This window comes from Raphanus sativus, chromosome 4, assembly GCF_000801105.2.
Source record: "Raphanus sativus cultivar WK10039 chromosome 4, ASM80110v3, whole genome shotgun sequence".
NCBI lineage: Eukaryota > Viridiplantae > Streptophyta > Magnoliopsida > Brassicales > Brassicaceae > Raphanus > Raphanus sativus.
This window is the reverse complement of record NC_079514.1, coordinates 49709624-49719723: the sequence shown is the minus strand read 5'-3', so window position 1 is coordinate 49719723 and position 10100 is coordinate 49709624.

Below are 10100 nucleotides of genomic sequence, written 5' to 3'. Positions count from 1 at the left end.
GTCTCCTCAACCCCTGGAAAAATAGACACCGCCACTGGTTACTACAGTGCGAAACACCAGGGAAGAACTCAAAATCGAGGAGCAACGGAAACTCTTAATAAATATATTTTGTATATGATATAAGCTGTGAAAATATACGAGTATATTTTGTACGGTAATACTAATAAATCTGAGGTATTATCAATAACTTAAAACATGAGAAAATCTGAATTAACTTTTAAAAAAAAATCTAAAAAATTTGATCAGAAGTATATAAGATAATATTTGAAATACAAAGAAATATTTAAATACTTAATTTTATGTTTATTTTGATATGATATTTAAAAGTATTTGAACTCAAAATATTATTACTCGAACTTTAATGAATTCAAATACAAAATTGATCTTAGACATAGATATAAAATATAGTCAACCCTAAAATAATAATAATTGATCCCGATTCGAGCATATGTTTGAAAATGGCCTATGAAGCTGAAACCAAGAACTCGAAAACCTAAAGAAAAAATAATATGAACTTGAATGAATATATATAATCAACTTGACAAAAAAAAATAGAGCAACCAGAAAAAGAGTATCATAGAAAGAGAATCTAACAAAAGAATATATGGATGTCTAAAACCTACTTGATAAAAATAGAGCAACAAGAAAAAGAGCATCATAGAAAGAGAATCTAACAAACTAAAGATTTGCTTTTTGTTTTTCTTGCTTCAAAACATTTTATTTCATTAAAATGGAATAACCGTAGAGTTTTAGTTGCTAAGAAGAAAGTCATATTCCTTATTACATACACTGAAATAACAATGATAACATTGAGAGTGGGGTTTGCTAGTTTGTGGATCCTACCTTAACCAAACCAGCCTGTCCTCATGTAACACAAAACCCAATGTTTCATTCATTGGTTTATTATTCTTAAATCCTTCCCCCGTATCATGAACATGATGAACTAATATAGTAAAATATGTAGTTGGTGTGAAATTTATTATTATTGTATATTTTGTGTGAACATGGCAAGCTGTTTGATTGTGTAAAACACAAGTATTGAGAGAGACTTTTGCTTGTTTGTTGAATTCCAAACTTTGACGAACTTAAGGGTATTTTGGATGTATATGTGTTTCGGCCGCTCTTTATCATGCTTAATTGTTAACTGGCCTCATCATCTCTTTCTATCATTTGTGTTTTCTCAAATACTATTTGGTTTAATCATATATTTGGAAATAGTTTTGAACTTCTATTTTGCAACTTTTTCTGTCAATTGATTAATACTCTTTCCGTTCCTAAAAGATAGTCTTTCTAATATTTTCACACATATTAAGAAAACGCATTAAATCACTATAATAAACTTATTGTTTTCCATGATTTTCAATTTTCAACAACTTTTGGCCAATAATAATTCAATAAAACTAATTAATTTTCTTAAAATTTGCAATTTTTTCATAGAAAACATAAAACAACTATATTTTAAAAACAATTTTTTTCCAGAACAACTATCTTTTAAGAACGGAAGGAGTATTAAACATTAGATAAAATTCAAGTTGTGATATAAAAACCGGCGGAACACGTTGATATCCCCATAAACAACAGTCCAAAAAAGGATACTAAAACCCATACAAGGGCACCAAAGACCAAACTAAAACATAACTTAAAACATCAGCAAATTTCTACAACTAGATCTTCTTACAGTCCTGTAACAAAACCATAGAAAGCATATCTTACTACAATCCTTTAACAATAATCTTCTATTTTGCAATTTATGCTTTGGTTAATCTATATATCATCATCTTTTTGTATTGTACTGTTTTAAACTTGAATAGTGATCACTCTTTTTTCCATCAACATATTTTATTGAAAGCACCAACGAATACAAAATCTTTTGTCAGCTAAACCGAAGGAAAACATAGATATCCCCGGATACTAGAATCCACAACGGGCAACATACAAGAACAAGTGATACTACAACATACAAGAATGAAGGACATAAGGAGTTTCCTTGGACGCACCGTATTGAGAGAAAAGCGATTTTGAGGGCGACGAGAGATACGATTCCTGAGATCGATTTCATGGATTCGGCGACGCCGCCGAATCGTTTGGATTCTCCGATTGGGGTTAGGGATGATCGGAAGGAAGGTTTAGATGGGGAAATACAGAAGAAGGATGAAAGGGAAGCTCTGGCGGGATCGAAGGGTTCAAAAGGGGCTTCGTGGGCAGAGGTTGCGAAAGAGAAGAAAGTGCTGAAGAAGTATGAGGTAGAGATGTCAAGTAAGGATGGGATACACACGGTTGAGATTCCAGATGAAGTCATCGACAATTCCACACCTCTGTGGGAGGATTTTGTCGTGGGTAAATTTCTGGATCTGGCTCCTCATGTAGCCAAAGTCCATATGGTAGTGAACAAAATCTGGCGTTATGGTGATCCTGATACAAAGGTGGAGGTGTATGAAGTTAATCCCACAACGATGCGATTCAAGATCTCGAGCCAAAAAGCTAGAGAAAAAGTCCTTCGTCGGGGAATGTGGAACATAGTAGGAGTCCCAATGATTGTATCAAAGTGGACGCCTAAATCAGAAGAAGAAATGCAAGAGGAGGAAGCTATTCCAATGTGGGTTCATCTTGAGAAGGTTCCACTGAACATGTACTCTTGGGAGGGTCTCAGTTTTGTCACAAGCACAGTGGGAGTTCCGGTGAAGTTACATCCTGAGACTATTGCGTGTACCAACTTAGAAGTGGCGAAGGTATTTGTAAATGTTGATGTCTCTAAGGTCCTACCGAAAGAAATCACGTTTACAAAAGGAGGGAAGAAGTTTACAGTGGCTTACTATTACCCATAGCTCCCTGCAAGATGCAAATTTTGTGAGAAATGGGGTCATGGAGAATCAGTTTGTGCTAAGAAAGGGAATGAAAAGAAAAGAAAGGAGGGAGCAGATCACTCAGTTCAAAATAGAAGTGCTGTAAAAAAGAGAAAAGTCTGGGAAGTGGAGGAAAATCTCAAAAGATAGGAAAAGTCATTGAAAAGATAGAGGAAAATGGGGAGAGTACTGAGGCATTGGGTATCAAGGAGCAGGAAACAGTGTTAACAGAGAAGCAGTGGTCGTTGGTCTCGCCAGCAAAAGCAGGGAGGTCGCCAATGAGTAGTGCTCAGGTAACAGAGATAATTGATTTCTGCTTCTAAATTTTCAGAGCTTTTGGATGATAAGGAGGAAGGTGAGTTTGTGGAGGAAGTTACTGAAATAAATAAAGAGGTGGAGGATTCTGAGAGTGAGATGATGGAAGATGAGAGTTTTGAGCAGCAAGTCAATGAGGAAGCGAAGATATGAAAGAGAAGAGGTCGGAAGCCTAAGGCTCAGGATGCAAATCCTAAGAGCTCAAGGACTTCCCGACTAAACCACTAACATGACGAGCTTCTTTTGGAATGTGCGCGGATTCAACAAATCATTAAAACATTCCACAGTCCAAGAGTGGGTAAGAAGTAGTAATATGAGTTTTGGTTGTATTTTGGAGACGCGAGTAAAGGAAAGTAAGTCAGAAGGAGTTCTAAAGAAGGTGTTTAAGGATTGGTCTTACGTGACAAACTATGAGCATGGTCAGGGTGGAAGAATCTGGTTAGTGTGGAAAGAAGAAGTGAGGATGATCCCGGTGTATAAGACAGATCAGTTGATAACTGTTTCAGTCAAGTTGCTAAATCAAGAAGAATTTTTTTACACGTGTATCTATGCTAATAATTTAGCAGAAGATCGCAAGGAGTTATGGGAGGATTTATGTCATCACAATGATTCAAGTCTGTTTCAGAACAAGGCTTGGATCATAGTAGGTGACTTTAATGAGATTCTTGAAGCAGAGGAAAGTTCGAGTTTGGAGAGTCTGGGAAGAGTATCAAATGGAATGAGGGAGTTTCAGCGTATGGTGCTTCACTGCAAGCTCTCTGATATGGGGTTTCAAGGACCTCTATTTACTTGGTGCAATAAAAGGGAAGAAGGGGTGATATGCAAGAAGCTAGATCGAGTTCTTCTAAATGAAGTGGCTTTGACAAGATTCTCGAGTGCTTATTCGGTTTTTGAAGCTGGAGGGTGTTCATACCATATGAGATGCAAGATTCAACTATTGCCGCAGTGTGAGAAATTGCGAAGACCGTTTAAATTTGTAAATGTGATTGGGAATCTTCCAGAGTTTCTCCCCACGGTTAGAGAGTATTGGGATACAACGCAGATATTGTTTCATTCGACGTCTGCAATGTACAGATTTTCGAAGAAGCTGAAAAATCTGAAGCCCTTGATCAGAGAGCTTGGTAAGGAGAAACTAGGAAACCTCACAAAAAAAAGCAAAGGAAGCTTACGAAATCTTGTGTGAGAAGCAGAAGGTAACGTTAACTAACCCAAGTAATGGCTCTATTCATGAGGAATCAGAAGCTTATGATAGGTGGCTACATGTGGCAAACTTGGAGGAGGGATATCTGAAGCAGAAAGCCAAGCTTCACTGGTTGGATTTGGGAGATAAAAACAATAAGACATTTCATAATGCGGTGAGAGCTAGGCAAGCGCAGAACACCATTCGTGAGATACGATGTCAGGATGGGAGAATAGTCACAAGTAAAGAGGATATTAAGGTGGAAGCAGAAAGATTTTTCTCTGTTTTTCTCAACAGAAATCATGATAACTATGAAGGTACTACAGTTGAGGAGTTGCAAGAGTTGGTGGACTTTCGATGCTCTGTTGAAGATTGCAGTATGTTAGAAGCAGAAGTTACAGAGGAGGAGATCAGAAAGGTTCTGTTTGCTATGCCATCAAACAATTCTCCTGGACCCGACGGTTTCCCATGTGAATTTTCAAGATCGCTTGGCCTGTTCTTGCGCATGATTTCACAGTTGCCATTCAATCGGTTTTCAGGTTTGGTTTTATGTCAAAGGGAGTTAACTCTACTATATTGGCTATGATCCCCAAGAATACAGACTCGATGTAGATGCGAGACTACAGGCTCATTGCTTGCTGCAATGTTCTCTACAAGGTGGTGTCAAAACTTTTTGCAGACATGCTTAAGTTACTGCTTCCGAGAGTTATTACAGAGAATCAGTCTGCATTCATAAAAGAGAGGTTGCTGCTGGAGAATGTTTTACTGGCCTCGGAGTTAGTAAAAGATTATCACAAAGAAGCTGGTTCTCCTAGATGTGTAATGAAGATTGACATCTCAAAGGCGTTTGAATCAGTTCAGTGGTCGTTTTTATTACAGAGTTTAGAGGCGATGGGGGTTCCTGCTAAGTTTATCCGATGGATTCAGTTATGCATCTCTACACCATCGTTCTCAGTGCAGATAAATGGAGAATTATCAGGATATTTTCAAAGTGCAAGAGGATTAAGGCAGGGTTGTTCCCTTTCCCCTTACCTTTTTGTACTTTGTATGAATATTTTATCTCTCAAGATAGATAAGGCAGTGAAGGAGAAGAGATTTAAATTCCATCCCCGATGTCAGGCGCTATCACTCACTCATCTCTGTTTTGCTGACGATCTCATGGTGTTTGTGGAAGGTACAAAAGCGTCGGTTGAAGGAGCTTTGACAGTTTTTGAGGACTTTGCTAAGTGGTCGGGGCTTAACATAAGTATAGAGAAGTCGACTGTGTACATGGCAGGTGTTGGAGAGGAGGAAAATGGCAGAATTCTCAGAAATTTCCCATTTGCGGAAGGGAGACTTCATGTGCGCTATTTGGGGCTTCCTTTGATGACAAAAGGTATGTGTAAAACCGACTATCTCCCATTAGTGGAGAAAGTAAGAAGTAGAATCAACACTTGGAAGAGTAGGTTTCTATCGTATGCTGGCCGTTTGCAGTTGATAAAGCAGTGCTGATAAGTATAGTTAACTTCTGGGCTGCAGTATTTCGTTTGCCTAGTAAATGCATGAAGGAGATAGAGCAACTATGTGCCTCTTTTTTGTGGTCTGGTCCAGCGTTAAAGTCTACAGGTGCCAAAGTAGCGTGGAGAAGCATTTGTAGACCAAAAGAAGAAGGAGGTCTTGGTATTCGAAGTCTAAAAGAAGTAAACAAGGTTTACAGTTTGAAGCTTATTTGGAGGGTGTTACTTGGGTCGTCTCTGCGGGGTAAATGGATCAAAGTTTATTTGCTCAAGAAAAGAAGTTTCTGAGAAATTAATGAATCCACTCAAGTTGGGTCTTGGATGTGGAGAAAGATCTTGAAGCTGAGAGAGATAGCTAAAAGGTTTTTTAAGAAGGAAGTGGGTAATGGAAGAAGCATCTCATTTTGGTATGATCAATGGTCTGAGAAAGGCACTTTGTTTGATAATTTGGGTGACCGAGGAGTAGTAGCTATGGGTATAAGGAAAGAAGCAACCTTAGAGGAAGCTATTACGAGATTTAGAAGAAGGAGAAAGCACAGAGATGAGTTGTTAAACAATATTGAAGCTGAGATGGATATGGTTAAAAGAAAGCTGTGTAGTAATTTGGAGGATAAGAATATTTAGAGAGGAAGAAAAGGATTTGAAGATAAATTCTCAACTAATGAAACGTGGCTACTTCTGCGAGACAACTCTGCTACATGCTCTTGGGCAAAAGGCATCTGGTTCTCTATGGGTACGCCGAAGTATGGCTTCATCACCTGGTTGGCTGTCTTGAATAGAATTTCAACTATGGACAGAGTATCGGCATGGAATCCAAGTGTAGATATGACTTGTGTGCTGTGCAAGAATGCAATGGAGTTTAGAGATCATTTATTTTTTGAATGTTCTTACTCTTCCCAGATTTGGAGTCATTTAGCTTATGGGATTCTTCGAGATTCGTATACAACGTCATGGACTAGAATTGTGGAGTTGATGTCAGGAAGCTCTTTGGGGAAGATAAGTGTTTTTTTGCATAAGATACTCTGTTCAAGTGGCTGTCTATTTGATTTGGAGAGAGAGAAATGGTGTACGACATGGGGAGAAGCTGAAACCTATACCAATATTGAAGAAGCTTGTTGATAAGGAGGTGAAGAATAAGGTTAGTTCACTGAGTTTGAGGAAGCGAAAAGAAATGGAAGGGAGCCTTTGGTTCTGGTTTCAAACTAGAACTTGAGTTCTTAAAGTTTTCTTATTTAAACGTTTTTGAAGTATAGAAAAAAAGTTTTAAAAATATCTACACTTGATATAAAAAGGCTTTTTTGATGAATAAAATTTAACATTCGTTCAAAAAAAAAAAAACATACAAGAATAGTGAACACACTCATAGGATCTAAAATTTATATACTGGATTGTGTTGATCATTACTGTGAGCGTACGTACATACTTGTTTTTGTATTACCGCTAATAATATAGGGTCCACAGATGATATATTCCATTATAAGAGCATACATTATACGCATTGTCCTTTTAATGCAGTGTTTATGAATTGCTTGTAGAAGATTGATTATTTTCATATATGTTCGATTTTTTTTTTCTAAATACGTGTCCTTGAATGTTTTTTTCTGACAAATCCTTGAATGTATATAAGTTATAACAGGATGAGACGGTGGTAATTAGCAGGATGACCATTGTCAACTTAATTATGTTTTTAATGAAACAAACGTAGTAATCATTGGACTATATTAAATAAACATAAATGATAGTAAGAATAACCTTATTTGGTATGGCGAATAATAAAAGATACTGAAGAATACGAGAAGAAGATGGCTAGAAAGCACATGCACGTTGAAGATATTCATATTCCTCTTCATTATTGATCAGTAAAAAATTATTCGCCAGAGTATACAGAGTACGTATTTAGGCATTTGCGTTGTAACAGTTTTTAACTAAACTCTATATCTAATTTCAAAAAAAAACTAAACTCTATATCTGCTTTTGGTTGAAAATTAAACTCCATATTACTCTATCACCAACAATCACCACTTTACAGGATTGCTAAAATGAAAAAGCTATTATATCTATTGTAGCATATGACAACTTTAAATTTTGATATGTTTTTAGCAAAAAAAAAAAGATATGATAGTTTTGCAATTCCCCATATAATACGCGTAATTTATTGATCGTGAAGAAAACTCGCTCTGAAGACGCATACCATTACAGAGCATAATCAGACGAATAAAAACTATACTATATGATTGGATCTACAGATTCTTTCCTCCCTTTTTCTGTCAGTCATTGTGTACGATTATATTAATATAATATAATGGAATAACATTGTCACAGATTTTTTCCTTTTTCTCTTATAGACTATACAAATATTCCTTGACGACAAGACAAAAAAACTACATATCCCAATCTAATCATCATCATCCATAATAATTAATCTGAATGATACTTAGCATATGAATTGAAAAGATTAGATAAAATGATTGTAACCTTCTTACCACTTCCAGAACATATTCATGAGTGCTAAGTGCTAAACTAGTGTTCTTTGTACATGTTAGAATATTACAGTAATTACGTTTATTTGTGTTTTTCAAATGGCGTTTACATGTTTTATATGTTAAAATACATACTAATCAATGTTTATGTATATTCACATGCACGTCATGACGACAAAAGCAAAGAATTCTTATTCATTGATACCTTCAACTCCTCCACTTGATGACCACTTCTTTATAAGAAGCCTTTAGATTCGCCAATAAGCCTAAACTGGTAGTCTGGAAGCTACGTTTAAGCTTACGTTTATTCCAAAAGCATACTTCTATTATGTATTATAGCATAATGTAGTTATACTTTGATCCGACTATACTTAGCAGAAATTTTTGTACTTGTTAATTGATTCTATCAACAGAACTCTGATATTTATTTTCAGAAGATTTCTGTCGTATTAAAACTAAATATTTAAAACATAGGATATAGTTATTTGAGTTTTCTTATGAGACCATTTCTCGCTGTAGACTAATCTTACTCTAACTATATATAGTCATACATGACACATCTGATGCTCGAGTAGTGTCACAGAAAATAAATGTACCACCATATCCTGTACTATATTTTAACAAATCTTATCTCCAAAACCAAAGTGGGCTAAACCCATCTACTTCAAGAGTACGTACTACTATAGTTCTCTCAAATTTCAACTCAGTTATTAAGATTAACTACGTAAAACATGGGATATGGTGATCAAAATAAACGCATTACCATATACTGTACTAGTGTATTTGATCAATCTTTATCTTCCGATCAAATTGGGCTAAACCCATTTAAAGAGCACTATAAGCCCAAACCCTACTCGTATGTTCACATCAAGAGAGTCCTGATGAGTTTATGTAAAACTAATGTTACATATGATGGATATGATATTAAATGTAATTTTGAACTGTCTTCTGTTGTAATTGTCATAAAATTGCTATTGAGTATTGACGCTAGTATTTAATTATTTGTGGATAGACTCGGTTTGATTTCTGAATTTCCAGTGAGATTAACAGGAGATAAGTCATAAGATTATAAACGACAACATTTCACATTTTGGGAAATGTGAAAATATGTACAATGAGTCAATGACATTTTTTGACAATAAAAAGATTCCTTAGTTGTGTATTCAACCAGCTTTTTCCATGTGCTCCCAAAAAATCAAGTATAAATTTTCATCAACAAAAACAAAAAGAAAGAGTGAAGGTACAAAAAAAATCAGAAAGATACGACACAAGAGGAAGAGATCTTTGGAGGACAAGATGACATGAGCTAGCTTTGAAACTCAGCACCTCCATATATATTCTTTCATTAAGATTCTACAAACACCTTCTTTTCACTGTCTTACGTCGTACGTTCACTTTACATTCACCATTTTATGCTACTAGGGTTTTTATATAACGTATATATTTTAATGTTTTGGAAGTCTTGTTTCTCTGCATGTACTTGACAATCTTCACCCAATCACATCTCTTCTTTAGATATTCTTCAGCATCAGACCCTCAACAAATATTCCAACAATTAAATGAAAACCTCGTTTGCACTCATAATTAACACCAGCACTCATAGCAGCATAACATGATAACTGAAAAACCATATAGAGTATTTTCTCTTCGTGGAAAAAATAAACAGGATAAGCCCTTTAAAAAAAACACGAAAGGGTTCATCAATAATAACCACGTTGTTTATCTAATAAAAGATAAATGTTATACAGACTATAACAAAACTATTTTATATAGTGCTCATGTCTCA